Below are 22,660 nucleotides of genomic sequence, written 5' to 3'. Positions count from 1 at the left end.
GGCCTGACTAGACTGTTCTGCAAGGCTATGGAGCACATCATCATGGATCTCATTCACAGAGACATTGGTGGCCTCCAAACCTTTGATACTACCCAGTTTGGATTTGTTAGGGCCAGATCATGACTCCTAAATCTGGTGAAGTTCTTTGAGACAGTTACCAAGGTAGTAGATAAGGGTAAGGAGGTCCACACAGCCTACCTTGTCCTCTCAATGGCTTTCAACACCATTCCCCATTCTGGTATTGTCAACATAACATTCACCTGCCCATTAATCCCTACGTCATGAGATGTTATGCAAAGTGGATCACGGACAGGACCCACACAGTGAGGGTAGCATACCCTAGTTCCTACTGTAAATCAGTTACAATTGGCGTACCCCAGTCCTCAGTCATAGGGCCCTTCATGTTCAATATATGCTTCTCTGAGGTACAGGCTAGCACAGAAGGACTTACCCTGAATAGGTTTGCAGATGACTGCAAACTAGGGGCCATGATTGATTCACCAGCTGATACAGACACCCTCCATAAGGGTGTCACTGTGACAGATACCTGGTGTCAATAACATAGTCTCAAGCTGCATGCCACAAGGTGCATAGACATCCCCTTTGGATTACACCAATCACCCACTGACTATCACATAGGTGGTAGTCCCCTACATACATAAGACATTATAAGGGATCTTAGAACACAAGTAGATAGCACCCACTCCTCTGATAACAATATTGCCAAGATGGCGTGGATATCCTTCTATGTGGCCACCCTAATCTGTAATGGGTTTGTAGCCGGAACAAAGGCAGCCATTGTACCTCTCTACTCCTGATTTATGAAACACATTAAAGGGTACAACACCCCATGTGGGATGTACCTTACAAGACAACAGCAACAGCATTAAATACCACAACATTAACACACCAAGAGAATTACTGACCTCCGAAGGATGACGTATGCAGCCCAACTACAGAAACCCCAACTGTACTCATTTGCATACTGCATACTCAGAGGTGATCTCTGCTGAACATACAAGGCCCATGTCCAAAACAATATTAATGGATATGCTCCACATAAGCAAAAGCCACCAAGAGCCACATGCTCTGGGATATGTACCCAAACACAATGATGACTAGGACGTGCTGGAGGGATACATTCCTGAACTGGACACTCACCATGCTTTGGAAGATGATTCCTATGTACATCAGGCAGGGACCCTCACTAGCACTCTTCAGGAGATACCTCGATGGGTGGATGGGAGACAGACATGTACGCCAGGGATCACTGCAGTGGCTCTACTGTACACAGGTGTAGGAAACAAATGGCTCTGCTGTTCACAGCCACAGGACACTAACCTAGGGAGGTGCCGCAAGTGAAAACACTGTAGTTGGGCTTACGAATGGACTTGGCCAGACAGCATAGTACCTAACTATGAACCTATGAAGCTATTACATGTCCTTTGTGCATGGATAATTGAGTAGCTCTTCCATTTCAATTAGCTATCATGCTGTTACACTGTCTGGTGACTACAAGTCATATGTATCCTGTTATTGTGTATTCTACATGCCAATAGACATACCTGATGTTTGCATAATATGACAGTAATGCTATGTAAAATGTTAGACATATCTAACTACAATACTGTACATTTCATATCTTTGCAACAATATCCCATAATGCAAATCATAATTGCACAGCAGGACCACCTTAGACATGTTATTCTCAGTTATATGCCCATACATATGCCTACTGTTACAGTATATCAACATATACTATCCCCTGTTATGGCACGTACTTGTTGGACAAACCCTGCTACTGACAGCGGCTGGAGTGGAATTGTTCTGTTTAAAGCCCTTATGTAGCATCCCCTGTGGTGTATGAGGTGTTTACCTTGTGGCCCACAGCAGTACACACAATTTCTACAAGCATTACTATGCTCAACAATACATCACTACATAATATCTTTTCCCACTATATGCATTGCGTACACTTTCATTAATACAGAACAGGCACTACATACACTAACATGCTGAGTGTTCTACATACCTTCTTAGTAGTCCGAGTTTACGAAAATACCAGTCTTATTCCTTTTCTGTTTTAATGGTTTTCTCGTATGTGCATACGGTTTGAATGTATGGCAAGCCATCCTTTTATATGTAGATGCCAGTAACATGTGGTATCCTGCCACCAATTGGTGTTCCGGGGTAGATGATTACATGCACATCAGCTGTGCAGCTACTCCATTAGCCAATTACATGGCAACAGTGAGGTATAATTGAATGCTCTACTTGTGCGTTGTCCCTTTTCCCTAGCTTCGAGGAAGACGGCCTGATGTGTTGTTTGTGATGGATTGCAACTGCTATATGGAGAGACACAGAGATATTTTAACTCCATGTCCCCCGTGGATTGTGTGTAATGGCTAGAGGATGTAGTTCTACATGTGAGTGTAGCTGTTATCTCAACCATCTGATACGAGACTATTGCAAACAAAACCTGTAACATCGGCGTCTGTTCCATTGTACAACAGCAATGATTTCACTTAGCGCCATTATAGTATGTCTCTCACAAGGTATGTTAAGGCTTCTGCAGATGTCATTGAGTGAGTGGATGTTTGTGATGTTATTACAGTCTGTATTGCAATTGTTTCAGGTGTGGGGGAGATGTAGGTGGGTGTACATAGCAGATAAAGGTTTGTGGGGACTGCATTTATACATATTCCATATGTGTGTGAGGGCTCCTTCCCTAATTGAAGACCTATCATTTAGTAGACTAATACTATGGTTATTGCAGGCTTATTCATTAAGCCATTGTTAATTGGTTCCTATATAGCATGCAGGTGATGTTGATCCTTCAATCCCTCCGGAAATACATCGGTATGTAATGAAATGTTGCTACATGAAAGCTGTCTAGTGTATTTCTGTCACAAATATTTGCACTCATTGGAGTTGTGTTGGTGACTGAACCTCTTTGGCTTGGGTTGCCACCTTTTCAAATGGCCATAGTGGGACATTTGCAGGACACACATCGGATTTTAGAGGCTAACACATACCCACGGTCAGTAGAAAGTATAGAACTTTACATATATGCCTATATAAAAGCTTATATTCTTGTAGTGGTTTACTTGCTTATCCTGTTTCTTGTTACATGTAGGTATGTTAGATACAGATGACTATTTTATGCAAGCATTATATTCACCATGGAACATGCAGAACGTCTCAAGATTGTAGGACATTGGTATTTTTACTCAATTTGGTCAGGACACTACCGCACATAGAGGGACTGCCCCTCGCAAGGTGGGACAGGTGTTAACCCCATGTTTAGCTCATGTCCATAGCACATATTTGTAATAGTGTATTATAGCAATAACTCATGCCGGGGTGTGGGTAATGGTGAATTTACCCATGGTTGGTGTGGTTTGTTCACGAGGACGAAGCTCGAGTGGACAAACAAAGACAGCCGTGGGTAAATCCAGCATTACCCACACCCAGGCATAGGTTGTTGCTATAATATAGTCTCCACATCCTTTGTTCATAATGTTCAGTCATAGCGGAATTTATGACTGCTATGGTCCATGTTGTGCACATATTTGAAGACTTCAACTGCTATATACGGCATACTCACGGATTCAGGATTGCGCACACGTCCAACAACCACATTACTGTTCACAGACTCCCAAACCCCACAATACCGAACATTCGAACTCGCAACAGTCAAACTCCCGGAACTAACACAAACACAGAACACACACACGCACACACAGACACACTGCTACCCATCACATCCAAACAAACCATCCGACACTACATATGGCCAGGTGGCCATGCCCCATACACACCCCATGTGGGTGGCTTCGCCTCCCACACCACACCCAGGAGTGGCCTTAGGTCTACTGGTGCCCTAGGCAAAGGGCACTATGGCACTCCCCACCACACCCCCCAGTGCACCCATCCTGGTCTACCTACACCAAATAAATACTGGTAAAGTGCCCCCACTAAAGCGGCACCCTAGGCGGTTGCTTAGTTGGCCTATGCCTAACCTAAGGCCGGCTATGACCACACCTACTGTAATAATCTACCTCCGAGTTAGCACGAACAGACACATGAAGCAATCACACACACACACACACACACACACACACACACACACACACACACACACACACACACACACACACACACACACACACACACACACACACACACACACACACACACACACACACACACATATTACAGTCCCATGGAAACACACACCACACTCAGAACACACACTTACACACACTACAGCAATCAGAACCACACTTAAACACAGTACCTACCTGGACCACAGCACCAGCAGCAATAACTAAATGCCCCTTAACATCGTGATAATAGTACTCGCGGTTCTAGTGTTCCAGTACTGTGGTCTTTCGGTCTTTAAGCCTTGTGATTACGCGTGTCGGTATGTAAAGCATTTGGTAGTTGGTAGTATCCTATTTATTTGTACCTCCATGGTTGTGTACATGTTGTTAACCTATCTATATATTTGCAGATATATGTATATCCGTATATATCGACATATAGCTCTCTATCACCCTTTCTATCGCTCTCTCTCTCTCTATATATATATATATATATATATATATATATATATATATATATATATATATATATATATATATATATAGAGAGAGAGAGAGAGTGAACACACCTTTCGTTGGGTACATGGTGGTGTATACTATTTCCTGAACTCTGCCCTTTTGTGTTTTAACCTGTCACAATATACACCTGCCGTTGGTACATCTCAGGTAGCTTAGTGGTAGGTAATTGTGTACATGGTTGCGTGTTCTACTCCTGGCAGTGGTCGTTTTACCTCTCAGAGCAGGCACTATTAGTACAAGGGTGAATAACGCAGATTTCAGCTGTTCTGGCCATCTTTGACCGTGATCTGTGCGATACTCAGCAAAGCTTAGACCTGTTTTGCGCATATCCATGTATTCATGTTTAAACAACGCTTACCGTCACTTGCCAGTGCATAAACCCACTAACATGTGCTTAAACGTGCTCGAATGACCTGCATCCAACATCCATTATTCATGCCAACGGAATTATGTAACAGCCCTTGCAGGTCGTGGAACCGGGAACATGCACGACACATTCAGTGGCTTTACCACTGGGGCATCTGGGATATGTACAAGTGTTATGGTGTTTTGTATGTGGACTGTACTACGACTGTTTCTCTATACTGCAAACAAATGTGTAACTCAATTAGTTTACATATGGATGATGCCTATTAATGGTATGTCCAAGTGATGTTTAATGGATGTGCTCCAGCTATGGGAATCCATGTCACAGTGAGCCACACACTGTAATGTGCTACACCTTGCCATGACCATAACTGGAGAATGCTGGGGTGGCAGATACCTGTCATGGGTACTCCCCATGCTTTGGAACTACATCTCTGATTACATTATATGGAGCCCCTCATTAACATACCAGGGAATCCTTGCAGAGTGGGTGGGGAACAGTGGTTACACCCCAGGGATCCCGCAATTGGCTCTGCTCCACAGAGGGACAGTTAGTTAATCGATGGGGTGGTGACAGCAGACACATTTTGCCTAGGCTGATGAATGGCCTCTGACAATCAGGCATGTACCTACCGATGTACCTAGGAACCTATACATACACTATCAACACATGCTGTTAGCTTCATTTACTGTTCAGGTGTTGACTTACCTTGTACCAATAGCTGTTTTGTGTGCAATAGTTGAGGGCTGCCTATGTAGGATTCACACAGTAGACCACCTATACATAACAATTTACAGGTGGTCGTGTGTGTGTGCCATCCATTTTACTGTGTGTGCAGGTGGAGAAGTGTGTCAGTCCATAGGGGCCTACACTGTCAGTGTATGTGCTATACGTTCCCTCTTTGTCAAGGCATGAGCATATTGGGCATGCCTCCATCTGCCTACTAGGGCTGGCACAGGGTGTTCATGGTCTGAATCCCTCTGTGCCTGTGGTGCCCTTGGCAATTGCGGTGGGCTGTGAGGGCCTTCACCATTATGTCCCTGCTGCAGCTGTTTCCGTAGAATCATATTATGTAGCATGGCACATACTATGATGATGTGGGCACACGTGCCTGGAGAGTACTGCAAGGCTCCACCAGATATGTCCAAGCAACGGAACCATGATTTCAGCAACCCAAACACACGCTCTATGATGATTCTGGAATGCGTGTGCCTCATTATGGAGTTCTTGCATGGATGTGTGTGCATTTCTGATGGGAGTCATCATCCACGGCTCCAGTGCATAGCCAGCATCCCCCACAAGGTGGCCATATGGGATGCCCCCCTGACAAATACCTGATACAGCTGTGAGGCATGCCAGATGTGGGAGTCATGGTAGCTTCCAGGGCTGCCAGCACACACATCTGTGATAATGCCCTGGGCATTACACACAACCTGGCAGTTGATGGAATGGTATCCCTTGCAGTTTATATAGCATCTGCCATGCTCACCGGGTGGTGACTTGATATGTATGTGCATGCAGTCTATTGCACCCAGTACCTCTGGGTAGTAAGCCACATGGTGGAAGAGATGCATATTGCTGGCCAACTACTCCTGAGTTTGGGGGAAGTATATATGCTCATTGGCATGTGGTAACATGGCATCCAGGAACTGGTGGAGTACCCTGGATGCTGATGCCTGTGAGATCCCCATGATATCTCCAGTTGGCCTTTGAAAGGTACCTGTGGCTAGTATTCTCAATATTACACATACCTTTGTGTCCACTGGGATGGGTTCCCCTCTGTTGTTTCTGGATCTGAGGTGTGGCTGGCACAGCTCAACAATTTGCTGTATGATGTCCCTGTCCACCCTGTAATGCTCAACTATCTCCAGATCATGTAGCCCCTGGTAGGTTACCCTTGGTCTGAACACTCTTCTCCTCCTCCGGGGCCTGAGGTGGTTGTCAGCATCATCCTCCACACCACCTTCAGTCTCCAACACATGGTGATGAATCATAGCTATGGCAGCTCTCAACAAGTACATTGTAAAAGTTCCCTGTCTGTTTACACTGATGGTGCAGTGTTTGGGAATACACAAGTGTGTGTGTGAGGTGCCTTCACACTTTATACTATTGTGCTTTGAACACTGATGATGTCATAGGGTGTGTATGTACAATCAGAGCTGCAGGGTATCTTACTTATGTGTTTTACCACAGGTACTGCTATTGTGGTGCCTTTGGTGTTGAATTACATTTAGCTGACGTGGATCACCTCTTGCCCTTGCCTTCACTTTTCTTAACGATTCCCCTCCCATTGTCGGGCCTACATCCAGCAGCCTGCTTTCTTGCTTTGTTCTTTCCCAAACAAGGATTGTGTTGCAAAATGTGTTCTATAGCCGATCTACTGCAGGTTTGCTTTGCTCTGCAGTGACAGTTCTCTTTTCTTTGCAATCTAACACCTCCCCTATCCTGTTCTGCAGGTTGCAACTAGCAGCTTTGTTAGCTGCTGTCAATGGCCCACTGTGAGTTAATAGGTGTTAATTACTCAGTTGTACTCCAATTACCCTACTGTGGCATTTCCTTATTGTCGTCCCATAACCTTCCTGTTTGAGCTGTGGTGCATGCCGCGTGCGGCCGTTTACCGGGTTTCGAGCACGTTGTCATCCACGTACACATGCGCTTTCATGCATGTGTGCTCTCAGCTAAGCAAAGCAATGGCTACATCCACACCCCTATCCTGCAGCTTTACTTAGCAACGGGAAACCCGGATTTGCAATGCTCCAATGTGCTTACAGCTACGGTGGCACACCCCACTGCTGATGTCATGTATACATACAGACCACTCCTCGGTGTTGTACCGCTGCACCGTATGGTACATCCTTAGGCCAGCGGGACGTTTGCGATTCAATATCACTTGCCTCATTTGCATGGCATTGACTACTAATTCATAGTTACCACACCAAACACTGTCACAGACCTTTAGCAACCCTTGCAGCTTGGTTTTGGTGTAGCATGCATACCATTGACTATTATGGTGAAATCATGATTTGTGTTACATTGCAATTTTATGACATCTGTATATATTTTCCTTGTGTTCTCGTTTGCGCACACATGTCCTGCGGTTGTACTTTGCATTAGTGTGGCCATGACATTAAATGTTATTTTTTATGTGTTGTGCATGTTATTTTATGCCATTGGCTGTATATTTAGCCATTGACATATGTTAACTTTGTAATACATAAGTTTGGTCTGCTTTCATGGCTCCAATGTTCTGTTTGAAAAAATGTAAACCGTTTTTTTTTGGTTTACATTTCTGTATGCTTACTCTACGCCTGCACCACTTCATGAATCACTATGTACCTTAATTTGCATGCTGCACTACTGCACATGGGGTGATTAGCATACATGAGCCGAGAGCTGCGCAGATCTGGTGTACGCTGGTACTGCACGCGGAATTGGATTGTACCTGAATCGCTCAGCGGCCATATTTGGCATCATACTGCCTACGCTACGCCTGCGCCTGGCGCAAGCTTCATGAATCCCGGGTAGAGTGACCTTATCTTATGCTATAGTCAACACCCCTGAAGTGATTGCCTCGGACTATTTTTGAGACAAGTTTACTTCACTGATTTCAGTTGCTAATATGGAAGTCTTAGTGAAAGGCTGGTTCCAGGAAGGTGGCTGCTGAACATGGAAAAATTAATCCTAACCCAGGGCACAGCACAGGGTTGACTATAAGTGATAGGAATGCAAGAAATGCAGGGGGATGTAGGGAGATTTGCCCCCTACAAAAAAAATGTTGTTTTATGAATTAAACTAGTGCTATTCAGAACATTTTTTTTTGGTTCAGATCAGAATTTAAAAACTTCTCCTTTAAGGAGTTGACATAAACTGCATTGTTTCAGAGCAGGACAACTTTGCATCCATCCATCACTGTCAAACATTAGCTTCCTCGTTATCAACCTTTGACTTCATAGGAGACACAATGTCTAAGTATTAATCTCATGGCGAATTTCTTGACATCCATTTCTTGAACACATAACGAGGTGGTTATGATCAGAGACCTAGTAATAATTCTCCGTGTCAAGCATGGTTCTTACTCTGTAAGCCTCATTTTTCCTACTAGAATACAGGAAGAGTGCAACATTAGCAAACAACTAACACACTACTGGCATTTGAGTAATTAATTTATTTTTTCCTTTGTTTTATTTTATCCTAGACTATTATATCCTTTGAAGAATGATGCAGCAGGTCAGTGTAGTCATACCTGTTGGGAGTCCTTGGCAATTACAATACCAGATATGAAGGAAAAAATCAGAAAAACTGCAAAGAGAAGTTAAATCTCTGAACAAAAATCCTTTCAATATTGAGATAACATGAGACAGCTTGAATTTATTTTGTTATTACTAATACAAGGATGCAGGAAAAGACAGCCACATGATAATTTCTGTTCACCACTGGCTTCAAATAATTCCTTGTTTAGAAACATTTTTGATTTGTCTGCAATGAGTTTATATTATTTATGCACACCACAGCTTGATAAACATCCACATTAGCCTCATTAACTGACTCTGCATGCTAACCACATTTATCTGCATTTTTCTGACCAGCTGCAGTCCCACTATTCCTGGAGTTACAGCATAATCTAGCCACTCACTCTGTATTCAGGCTAAAAAGTACTCATGTTTTATTCATGGCTACACTTCTTGGGATTAGGTATCACCTTCTAAACATGCACTGTAAGACTCACTCATCACTGGAAACAAAACAAAGCATGGCATGCTGTGAATTGCTATACATTTTGGACTTAATTAGTGATCTCTTGTCTGTATAACAAGACTAAGCAATGAAGAAGCAGTTATGACAAGAAATCATTCTGAAACAAAGAACATCAGCAAAAGTGACTTTTCCTGAACTATGAAGTAAAATATGAAATAATATCATACAAGAAATCAGCAGTGCCCTTGGAAGAGAAATTTAGGCCTACATGATGAATGTACCACTTAATTACAAGATTGCCACCTTTTTTCTGTAAGTGTGTTTCTGAGGCAACACACTACAATCTGCGAAAGATGTGAATCTTATATCAGTCTTACAGCGCTGTTGGCTTTAAAATCACAGAACAATGATACCTGCCAAAAATGATATATTGCCTTTGTGTAAACTGGCATGAAGAATGGAATTCTTCATTTTGCTGAAGTACTCATATCACATCTATTTTCCTTAACTGTGAGCCATAATTGCGTCAGCATCACACATGTGCAGGATATTGCAGTTTAAAAGGTGAACATAATCAAGAATCAACACATCAGTGGCATTTCATCTGTGTGTGTGTGTGTGTGTGTGTGTGTGTGTGTGTGTGTGTGTGTGTGTGTGTGTGTGTGTGTGTGTGTGTGTGTGTCTCATAGCTATTCCCAATGCTGGGAATGTCACTTGTAAGCATTGATATAATTTGTGTGTTTCTTTGAATAATACTACAGAAGGAAATATCATTGTTTCCTGAAATGAAACACCTTTTTCCTGTGGTTCCCTCCCAGATGTGTATTCTGTTGTGCTACACTTTTCAAAATATGGCTTAGATATCAGAAATGCTTATACAAACCAAAATAATACTTAAACAAAGACCATAACTTTAATTACAGTTCAGAGATTTATTGATGGTTTTGCATTACAGAACAAAACATATAACTGGCATAAATTTTGTTTCTGTCATTCCGTTTGTATAGCTACACCTCTGTTGAATCCTACATCCTAATTTATAGAGTTGCTTCAGCCATGGATGTAGGACTCAGCAAAGTAACACTTTTTCAAACTCACAAACAGTATAAGTCTGGCCTACAGATTAATGAAAATGTGATGTTTCTCTGTCTTTTCCTTAAAAATCTGTCTTCCAATTGTACCATAAAACTAATGCAGCATAAATCAGTTACATTCCAGTGTTTATGAAATGCTGTCTTATTTAACACTGCATGAACTTGCTTCACAGGAATCCAATGATTTTCACTTTCAGAAAACAACTGTAAAAGATAAAATGAAAATAAATGGTGCCAGAAAATTACCAAAGAGTCAAAAGTATTGAGTCTTATTGCGTATGACCACAGCTACAGATGAAAGGACATACTTTTAATGTTTTAGTATAATTTGTGTACTAACATACTAAAGTCCTGTATCTCTCATTATTTTGATGAACGCCATAACTCATTTAGCCCAACTAGTTTAGAGAACTTTCAAATCATTAAGTAGATGGAATATTTTAAGACACAGGAAGATATTACCTGGATAGTGCCACACAATGTGGAATATGTTACTGCATAATAAAATGTCTATATGAAACATGCAGAAATGATATGAACAAATAATAATCCTCAAAACAGTTCAGTTCATCAGAACTCTTCTACTTTTGTGGAGACTATTACTTTGCATCAGTCAGCATATTATGGGCTATTGCAGGTCTACACTCTTCCCTGCCTTGCTTGATGCACATATACTGTTCTGCTAAGTTTATATCTGTTAAGTGACTGCAATTGATGTGAATAACCTTGCACAATTGGCATGTCATCTGGGTTGTTTGGCATTTCACCATAGACATGTGCTACCACAACTGTGCATGCTTAGGTGTAACTTGTAGTCATATAGTCTGCCTATATTATCAACACAGTGATACTGGGGTCACTTACAGTGTACAATGCTGTGACATTAACAAAAGCCCATCAAGAATATGCTGCAGAACTTATTTAAGGCATCTGCTTAGGAGCTGTGATGAATGCTATCCTCTCCATATTCCCTATAGAATAATGTGCTGTTTTATCACAGACTGTTGTACCAGTGATATGAAAATGTGTGCAGTGCATGGGATGTTACAGATTACATTCCAAAGCAAAGAAAAGGAAAACATGTTAATCATCTTTCTGACATCACAAGGGTGCTTAACTTTTAGTTATGTACTCACCATAACTTCAGATGTTTGGGATCCATCTCGCCTACATTCTAAATGATGGGTTCGGAGCCGATACCTCGGCTCTGACTCGGCACGCTTATGCTATAGAGCGAGGCCTCTTATTGGCTGAGCTTTCTTTATCCCAGGATGCACCACCACTAATCCCCCAGATCTTGTTTGTCCGCATTCATGCACACAGGCACAGCTTGTTTATATAACATTGTTAGATGTTTCAAGATGAAACAACAGGATTCGGACCTTCTGATATCCTCTGATCTCCAAGGAAGGGGGAAGGAGTGTGGGTTATTAGGAATGTAGGCGAGATGGATCCCAAACATCTGAAGTTATGGTGAGTACATAACTAAAAGATGTTATGTGATCCGATCTCGCCTACATTCTGAATGATGGGACAGCCCCTAGCACCTAAATCCCGGGTGGCTCATTGGAAAACACTCCTGAGCACTGTGGAACCAAATGAAGCTCGCCCTCTAGATGCCACATCTAATTTGTAGTGAGAAATGAAAGTATGCGGGGAAGACCATGTAGCCGCAGCACAAATGTCACCAATAGCAAGCTTAGAATGAAATGCTACCAAGTAGCCATAGCCCTTGTAGAATGAGCCTTGACAGAGGTGGAAAGCTCCTCGTTAGAAAAAATATAAGCTTGAGTAATACAGTCCCTGATCCATTTGGCAATAGTGACCTTTGTGACTGCGTTGCCCAATTTGTTTTCTGCAAAGGACACAAACAACTGATCTGTATTCCTTGACTGTTTGGTCCTATCCAAATAAAAACGTAACTGCCTATGGACATCTAGTGTGTGGAAAATAAATTCCGCTTCATTGGAGTATTTTGGGAAAAACACTGGGAGCTCTAATGACTGTTGTAAGCATAAAGTAGAGCAGACTTTAGGAACAAAAGAAGGATTCGGTCTGAGGGAAACTCTGTCTGGATGAAAAACCAAGTACGGAGGTTTTACTGACAAAGCTTGAAGTTCTGAAACCCTTCTGGCTGAAGTAATTGCCACTAGGAAAGCTGTCTTCCATGATAGAAACTTCAAATCACAGGTAGCTGCCGGTTCAAAGGGGGAAGAAGTTAAGGCACGTAATACTATATCCAGATCCCATGGAGGTGCAGGATGAGAAACTGGAAGTCTTAATAGAGCAGCACCTTTCAAGAAGGTCTTACACAACCTGTTGCTCATTAAAGGTGGGTCTATAGATTCATGAAAGCTAGAAATTGCTGCCAATTGTACTTTGATGGTAGAAACAGAAGAGCCTTGGTTGAAAAGAGAGGTTAGGAACTTGAGTACTTCTGCTACGGGAGTTGAAATGGGGTCCAGGCCCCGGAGTTGAGCCCATATAGCAAATCTTTTCCATTTGCTAGAATAAAGTTTCTTCGTAGTCGACTTGTGGGCTGAAGACAATATGCGCACTACCTCTGGGTCTAGTGCATGTTTCCTGACTATGGTTGGAAGAGGAGGAGCCAGGCCGTCAATCTTAATGTGTGTAGGGACTGGTGTAGTAGTCCCGACTGATGAGTCAGTAGGTCTGGGATCTGGTCCAGGAACCATGGACCTTCCAGAGCATGTTTCGAAGATAGGGAAACCAGACTTGACGAGGCCAGTAAGGAGCAATTAAGATCATCTTGCTCCCTAAGAGAGAAGCCTTCTGAATTACCTTGGGTAGTAGTGGAACTGGAGGGAAGGCATAAAGCAGGCCGGTGGGCCAAGGATGGACTAACGCGTCCATAGGGCTCTTCCCCGGAGCCGGGGATAGGGAGAAAAATCCTTGCACTTAGATTCAGAGGAGTCACGAAGAGGTCGCAACAAGGAACTCCCCATTCGCTGAAAATCTGTCTTGTAATAGTTATGTTCAGAGACCACTCGTGAGGAGAGAGAATGGTCCTGCTCAACCTGTCGGCTACGACATTGGATTTGCCCGGTATGTGAGTTGCCACTAGACAGCGATTGGTTGAGATTGCCCATTCCCAGACCCTCATCGCTTCTCTGCAAAGAGGATAGGATCTGGTCCCTCCCTGCTTGTTCAGGTACCAGACAACTGACATGTTGTCCGTGTGAACAGCAATTACGCCCTGAGGGAGGTAACAGTGAAGGGCTTGAAGGGACAGGAGTACTGCTCTCATCTCTAGGATGTTGATGTGGAGAGAGGTCTCTTCCGGATGCCATTTGCCCTGGACTGACCTGCCCAGGGAATGCCCCCCACCCGTCCTGGGAGGCGTCCGTGGTCAATGTGGCTGCTGGAGGAGGAAGAGCAAAGGGTCGTCCCTGATCCAAATTGGAAGACACTAGCCACCAGCGAAGGTCTCGTCTGCAAGATTCTGTTATCCATATTAGATGATTGAGAGGGAGTTCCTGAAAGGACCATTGAGTTGAGAGAAGCCACTGGAGGATTCTCATGTGTAATCTTGCCAAGGGAACTAGCAGAACTGTGGCAGACATCGATCCCAATAGTTGCAAGACCATTCTGGCTGGGGCTTTGGACTTGGGGAGTAGGGCTCAACCTGACTTTGTATGATCTGAATTCTGTCTGCAGGTAGATAGACCCGCATCTGGTTTGAATCTATCTCTGCCCCTATGAATTTTATCCTTTGAGATGGCCGTAACACAGACTTTGGCCAATTGAAGGTGATTCCTAGGGAATTGCCCAGTGATGTTGTGGCCTGCAGGCTCTGTAGAAGTAGATGCTTTGAGGTGGCAGTTAGAAGCCAGTCGTCCAGGCACGGAAACACCTGGAATCCTAGACTCCTCAAGTGAGCAGTCACTACTGCCAAGCATTTGGTGAACACCCTGGGCGCTGTGGTGAGAGGCAAGGACAGCGCACGAAACTGAGAATGAGTGCTTGCTAGGCTGAAGCACAAGTGTCTGGTGGACGCGTGATGTATTTTGATATGGTAATACGCGTCCTTGAGGTCTATGGAGCACATCCAAACACCTTTCTCCAACAACGGGAGAATGGTTTGTAAAGTGACCATTCGAACTTGGACTTCTTGACTGAATGGTTTAGGTTGCTTAGGTCCAAAATGGGCCTCAAGTCCCCGGTCTTTTTGGCACTAAAAGAATCTTGAGTAAGTCCCTAATCCGATCTGGTCTGCGGGGACCGGTTGGATGGCTCCTTTTGCAGCAGTTTTGAAATTTCTATGGCTGCGGTATCCCGCTGACTGGGTGGCGGGTCCGGGATTCTTTTGGACTGAGGGGACAACAGAATGGGATGGTGTAGCCTCCGGCGATAATTCAAGCACCCATCAGTCCTGAGTGATCCTTTCCCAGGCATTTAGGTGCTTCGAAAAACGACCCCCGACTGGCTCCGGAGCAGCACAGCCGGGCAATCCCTCAGGGACTATGAAAAGTTGAGGAGCCACGAAAGGACTCGCGGTCTTCAGTGTTGCGGGGGCCTCTGCCGCCTCTGGGACGGCGTCTTCCTGATGAATTTCCCCCCTCCTCTGCCTCTGGAGGGGGAACCTTCCTGCTGAGAGGAGTAAGACTTCTGCGATCTCCGGAACCACATCTTCCCTCCTCTTTTAGCCTTGGAATAAGGCCGAAAGGGAGTGGAAAATCGTGCCCCTATGGCAGTCAGAGTCTTACCCTCCTGTTCACAGCGGGTAAGTGTGTCTTTCACCTTGGGCCCAAACAGGGAGGACCCATCAAATGGGGCGTCGGCGAATGAAGACTTGAAGGCCTCCGCAAAATGACACAGGCGAAGCCAGGCTTGCCTCCGTAGCGCAATGCCTGTACCTGCCACTCTACTCGCCCCCTCGGCCGCATACGAGATGAGCCTCATGGACGAGTTCGAGATGGATGACATCGTAGCCAGCTGAGATCCAACCGTCTGGGCCAGCTCCTCAGGCAGGTTACCTAAGAGGGTATCGGATAGCTCCTTAATCAGATCCCTCTGGAATCTCGTAAAGTGCGTTAGGTAGTTCAGAGACCTCAAAGTAAAGGTCGCTGAACTAAGGGTGCGCTTGCCATACCGATCCATGCTCCTAGACTCCTTATTAGGAGGATGGATGGATGTAGAAGCCTCTGCTACATCCTGCTGTGTAGCAGATGCCACCACCATAGCATCCACAGCCACACCTTTTGTGAGGAACTCTCTATCTGGGGGTGCTGAAAGAAATTTGTTTGGACGAGCGGGCACTGGTTCCACAGAGTCCGGGTGTTCCCACGCCCTTCGACAGATCAAATCCAAGAGCTCGTCGAAGGGCAGAGACACCCAGGAGGTGGAGGGCTGAGCCCTGAAGGCCTTCAGGAACACCGACTCATCAGCAGAGGGAGGTTTGGACTGCCAGCCGCCTCGTTGTTTTAGGGCTTCAAGGATGTCTGCAAAGGAGACATCATCCGAGGATGACTTGGGGGACCCCTCTGCATCATCGAGATCGGTGTCAGATGTCAAAGACTCATCAGGGGAGTCAACGTGCTTCCTCTTGCACGTTTTCTTCCTGGGAGGTTCATCCGAAGAGGCTTCAGAAGGACCTCCAGGAGGGGGAGAAACCCCAGTGGGGGTAACCTGAGGCCCAGGGGCTCCGCTGTCTGCTGACAGGGGAACTGCCAACGACCCAGTCTCCAAGAGTAGGGAAGGAGCCGGGGAAACTGTGGAGGTGGCCAAAGAAGATTTGGCTAGAGCACTCCTTATAGCCCTGAAGGCGGGACCACCAGAATCCTGGGAAAGTCCCCCCTCCATGGCCATGACAGTAGACGGTACTCCCGCCGCCGATGCACCAAGAGGAAGACTTGGGACCGAAGGCATCAATCCCGAAGCCTCTCCCCTAGGGCCGAAGGAAGAAGTCTGTGCACTGAACTCCGACCCAGGAGCCGGAGTCGGAGCAAGGGTCGGGTCTGACCCTAACACCTCCACTGGTTCCACCAACACCCGCTCCAACGGTGCCGAAGCTGTTGGAGGAGGAAGAACTGTAAGGGAGTGGACCATCGGCTCCGAAGCCAAATGGGCTGGAGCCGAAACCATCTTTTGGAACACCGGAGACTGGAAGAGTCGAAGGAGTACCCTGTCGATGTCCGAATCAGACATCCTGGAAGATCTCGAGGATACCGATCGGGCCCGAACCGATTTCTCCATCGGCTCCGAAGGGCCTGGGGACCGGCTCCGAAAGGATTCCACTATTATCGGCTCCGAGGAAGCCTTCACCGAAATTTCTCTCGGCTCCGATAAAGACTTCGGCTCCGAGGGGGAAGTGTCTGAGCCGATGACCCTTATCGGCTCCAATATCAGTGGAGCCGATGAGGATGACCCGCCTCTCGATGCTCCAGACCTCAGCTCCGAAACCAGAGGGGTCGAGGTAGGAGGCATCGAGGCAGACCGTTCCGACCTCGGCTCCGAAGTCTGTGGAGCCGATGGAGAAGTCTGCTTGCCTTTCTTAGCCGTCGGCTCCGACTGACTGGTCGGAGCCGACGCTTTCCTCTTCTTAGAAGAAGGAGAGGAAGATAAAGCCTCCTCAAAAGCAGGCTTGATTAACCCTCTAAGGATTAATTTGTTTTTCCTCTCCTGGAGGACTCGAGAGGAAAACGCATGGCACACACTGCAGGATTCTTGGAGATGTTTGGCGCCAAGACAATAGACGCACGAGGAGTGGTCATCCGTAATGGACATTTTAAACCCACACCTCGTGCACTTCTTAAAACCGGATGGTTTATGTTCCTTAGACATAGTTGTAAAAACAGAAACAACAGTAAACTTTAAACAGCTTAGGACACAGGTACAACAAATATGCCAAAAAATATATAAATACTGAAAAGAGAAACTTTTCCCTTTCTTTTTTACACAGTAAGAAAAAAGAAAGAAAGCAAGGAGGGTCAAGACCCTCTAACTCAAATGGGTACTTGACCCACACACAACCAATAAAGTAGTTAGAACAGGGGAAGGCCCCTCTGACTGAAAGGAATCTTCTCTGACAGGAAATTTTAAGTAAAAATCAATAAATCACCAAGAAACACACTCATACACAAATAATAGCCATTAAAACAGCTTTTGGGTTGAAAAAAAGAAAATTTCTGACAGGAAAAGATACTATTAATATAGTACTTAGCCCAGCCAATCTTGAGACCACGTCCAAGCTCTGTAAGCGGCAAACGAGATCTGGGGGATTAGTGGTGGTGCATCCTGGGATAAAGAAAGCTCAGCCAACAAGAGGCCTCGCTCTATAGCATAAGCGTGCCGAGTCGGAGCCGAGGTATCGGCTCCGAACCCATCATTCAGAATGTAGGCGAGATTGGATCACATAACATCAAGTGTTAGGTAAGAACCCCTATCTCCTGTTAAAATAGGATCTTACAATAGGGATTGACAGCTGATAGGACAGTTTGGCAAAGAACAGACGCAGAAGGTAAAACATTTGTAAAAACTGTTACATACTTCACTATACCATACCTAAGAATGAAAAGTGTGACAATAACATGACTAACAGCTTTAAAAACTGTTTGCTGTTCAGAGCTGGCAGTGCTAAGTATTTTATTGGCTTTCAAAAGCTGTTATAACCCTTGTTATGTATTCTTCAATTCTTCAATGTATGCCAATATTCAACTGTCAAGCTTTACTATTGGGGTGAATTTCTTAACAATTGTGTCTCAAACACATAATAAGTTGGGTACAGAGACTCTATTGTAATCTTCTCTTATCTGAAAATATATGCTCATAGCTAGGCAAATGAGATCATCCAAAACAATATGACTTATGGATGGCCACACTTTTGTTGCATGTACAGAAGTGGTGCTATAGAAAAAAAATACTATTTTTTTCACAAAACAGGCTGTTGTAAATACAGCAGCATGCAAAATATATAGCAAGTACAGATTATACAAATGTAAATAATACTAAATGCCAGACTGCTTTCAATGGAAGTGTAATGGAACTGTTAGTGAAATAAATCTGATTTCTCAGATGTTTATATGTTTGTATTATCTTCAGCTTGAGGAATGTATTGCCTTATATGGACACTGGCTTGTTGGCCTCAACCATCCAGGGTTAGAGACTGTGGAAACAGGAAAATCATCATCCACATTTACACCAGATGTGATGTGGAATTCTTAAGCAGAAATAAGCAAAAAAGACTGTTAGCACTAGTTTCGCTTTGCTTCTGTAGCATAGACAAGAGGATTGTATTCCTGAAAAGAACTCAATCTGGAATTTATCTGCCAGTGAGACTGTAACTGCTGTCTGGACTTGTAAATCAGATATAAATAGGCAATTAAATGTAGTTTTGGCTACTGGAAGTAATAGGTCCAGATAAGCTGTTAGTTACAGTTTTTATATTTCCAACAGTCTGCTTAAACACATATTTTTCTTATCTTTACACAAGTCTGTGGCTGCTTATATATCCAATTTTTACAAAGTGCATTGCTTAATCTTAATTATTTCAAACAAACTAATTTATTATTCAGTTTTGAATACATGTGACTGGTGGTTTATTATAGGTTCATAGATTTATAGGTATATACTTAGCTAATGATCACCAGGGCCTTTGTATCCCATGGTAACATGTATTTATTTACTTATCTGTTTGCAGTTTGTTAACCAGGATAGTCATTGGACCAAGATGAGCCCTTTTTCAAATGAGGCCCGGGGAGAAAAGCTCCATGTACATACATTTAAAACAAAAATCAACTTGAATTAATACAGAAATAATAAAAAATATATAAAAGTAGGATCATCAGAAATTGGTACCAAGATTACACAACTCTAATAAGTCACACAACTGTAATAAGAACTATCGTCAAATTGATAAAGTGATAGTAATAAAGGATCTTTACAGTACACAAAATAATAGGTTTAGAACAACCAGAGATGATGAGTTTTCTGTTATAGGTGGAATGCTAATGTATACAATCTACAAAGCATAAAAGGGCGTAATTAATGGTGAGAAAGAAGTGAGGAGGAAAAGAAACATAGTTAGAGTTGGTAGAGTTATGGGTGATGAGGCTGGGAGAAGGGGGTTATTAGGAGGAGGTTAGGAGGGGTGAGAGCAGGAGAATTCCCAAGTTGACGAGAGATAGGAGTGGAGCAAAGTTTTAAAAGAGGGGGAGGATCTGGGTAGTTTGGATATGGTGAGGAAGTGAGTTCCATTTGGGTGCTAGAAAAAAAGACAGTAGAAGTTGCCCAGGAGTACGTAAGGGTTTGTACACTTCAAGTAAAGTCTGGTTATTGGACCTAAGGGATCAGTTAGGGAGATGCATGCTAAGGATGGAGGAGAGGGAAGGGTATTGAGATGGCTTAAAGATATGTTTGTGAGCAGTAGAGAGCTGAGTGTAAATGAGATAGTTGGGGAGCTCCAGCCAGTTCAGGGAGTGTAGGGCAATGCAATGGTGAGAGGATGATTTGGAGCTGGTGGCAAACTTGGAAATTTTATTGCAACAGGATGCCAATTTAGCCTTAAGGGAGGCTTGTGGATTGGTGAGGAGAGGGGCCCCATATGTGAGGGAGGGAAAGAGGTAGGTGGCAGAAAGGGTGAGCTTAGATGAAGAGGTAAGGAAGCGGTTATGACGATAAAGCATTCCAAGCTTCTGGTGAGTTTTCTTGATGTTGTTTTGGAGGTGAATGTTGAACTTTAGTTGTTCATTGATTAGGACACCCAGAAGTTTAGTGTAGAGAACTATTTCAATAGGAGTCATGTTTTGGCTTACTATAGAGAAAGAGTTTTTATCTATTTTGGTATTTTTAGATGGGGGAAAAGATCATAATTTTGGTTTTAGATGCATTGAGAGCTAGGTGGTTGTTAAGCATCCATGTCTCACTGCTGCTAAAGGCAACCTGAGTAAAATGCATGAGTTTGGGAAGAGAGTCAGCAGATCAGATGATAGTAGAGCCATCTGCGTATTGGACTAGTTTGGTGTTTGGGATATAGTGGTGAAAATCATTAATGAAGATGTTAAATAATAGAGGTCCCAGGATAGAGCCTTGGGGGATGCCTGTCAGAGTGTTAGGGTAGAAGGAGATACAGTTATTCCACCTGACAGCCTGCCGCCTATTTGAGAGGTAACTGGAGAACTAATTTATGGAATAGGAGGAAAGGTTAAGTAGAGAGAGTGTGGACAAAAGTAGGCTATGGGAAATGGTATTGAAGGCCTTAGATAGGTCTAAAAGAAGGGTTGATACAATGTTTCCAGAGTCATGAGAGTGGTTGATGTTATCAAAGAAGGACAGAAGGGCTGTGGTGGTACTGTGACTGGGTCTGAATCCATGCTGCGTTGGAGTCAGCAAATGGTTTTCTAAGAGGAAAGGTAATTGCTGTAAGTGAATACATTTCTCAAGAATTTTGGAGATGGGGGGAGAGAATGGCTATGGGGTGGAAATTAGAGATATCTGTGTTGTTACCCCCTTTGTGTAAGGGAATGATGAAGGCTTTTTTTCTAGAGGAGGGGTATGTAGAATTCTTGGATGGAGTGATCAATTAGAATACAGATAAGGATAGCTATGCCATTGGCAGCCAGCTTGAGAAAATTTGATGGTAAGTTATCTGGGGCATTAGAACATGGTTTTAATTTTTGGAAGAGTTTTTTTGTGGTGTTGGCAGGAATAGGTTTGAGGGTGAAGGGAGAGGGGTGGCTGGTGCTAGTAGAAGAAGGAGATGAGCTATAAGTGAGATGAGTGGATGGAGGTAATGAGCTGTTATGGAAAGATGTGGTAAGCTTGGCTATAGAGTCTATGAAGAAGGAGTTAAATTTGGAGGCCAATATGTGATCAGGAGAGCTAGGATCAGGGTAAGGATTGTCTTTTATGCCAGGACTGAACAGGGCAGTGATACTACTCCAAAATTTCTTGGGGTTGGATTTGTGGTTGTTCTGAACCCTAAAGCAGTAAGATTTGCGATCGGAAGCAATTTGCTTTTTAACTCTATTACGGAGCAGTTTGAATTTAATAAGGGAGCTAGGTGTTTTGTATTTTTCGTAGATTTTCAATGATTTGTCATGGGATGCATGAGAGTTAATGTTCCCTTTGAAAGCCAGGGAGCAGTTTTGGATTTCAGTCATTTAGTTCTAGGTGGAGCAAAGTTGTTGAGTAGGTTTATGAATGAGGCATTAATTAAGTATGTAACAGCTTGGTCAAGTGGAAGAATTTTTAGAGGGTTCCAGTTGATCAGTTTCAGGTAGTCAGAGAAGGACTGAGGATTAAAGTTAGTGAGGGTATGGGTTGAGATATAATTATGTTGTAAGTGTAGGGAGGAAGGTGAGCAATGTATAAAGGCGGGGAGGTGATCGCTAAGGGAATCAGGCAAGGTCCCACTATCAGAGATATTGTTGGGATGGGAGACTAATATCCAGTCCAGTATGCTGCCTGAAGAGTTAAGTTTGTTAGGCCTTGTAGAGAGTTTATTAATTAAGAGAAATTGTAAAGGTTTATGTTTTGGGAGTTGTTGGCTGAGTGGATAGAAGTCCAGTTGATGTTAACATCCCCAAGTATAATTGTTTCATTGTTTATATTGGATGAGAACCAGGAAATTATATCTTCCAGTATGGGGATATTGTTACTGGGTGGAATATATAGGACAGATATAACTATGTTTTTGTGGTTGTTGATTTTTAAGAGGGCCAGGGTTAATTCGGCTGTAGAGAATTGCTGAATGGGGTTAGTGTAAGGTGTCACTGTTAAAGAGGAAGAAAAAAGTAGAGCTACTCCACCTCCTTTCTTTTGTGTTCTGTCATGTTGTATAATTCGATAGTGGGGGGGGGGGTAATTTCAAAGTCTTTCATGTGAGGTTTGAGCCATGTGCATGTTCATCTTAATGTTTT

Source organism: Protopterus annectens, chromosome 11.part0, assembly GCF_019279795.1.
Source record: "Protopterus annectens isolate FY-2018-M chromosome 11.part0, PAN1.0, whole genome shotgun sequence".
In the NCBI taxonomy this organism is placed as follows: domain Eukaryota; kingdom Metazoa; phylum Chordata; order Ceratodontiformes; family Protopteridae; genus Protopterus; species Protopterus annectens.
Note: the sequence above shows the minus strand (reverse complement) of the source record.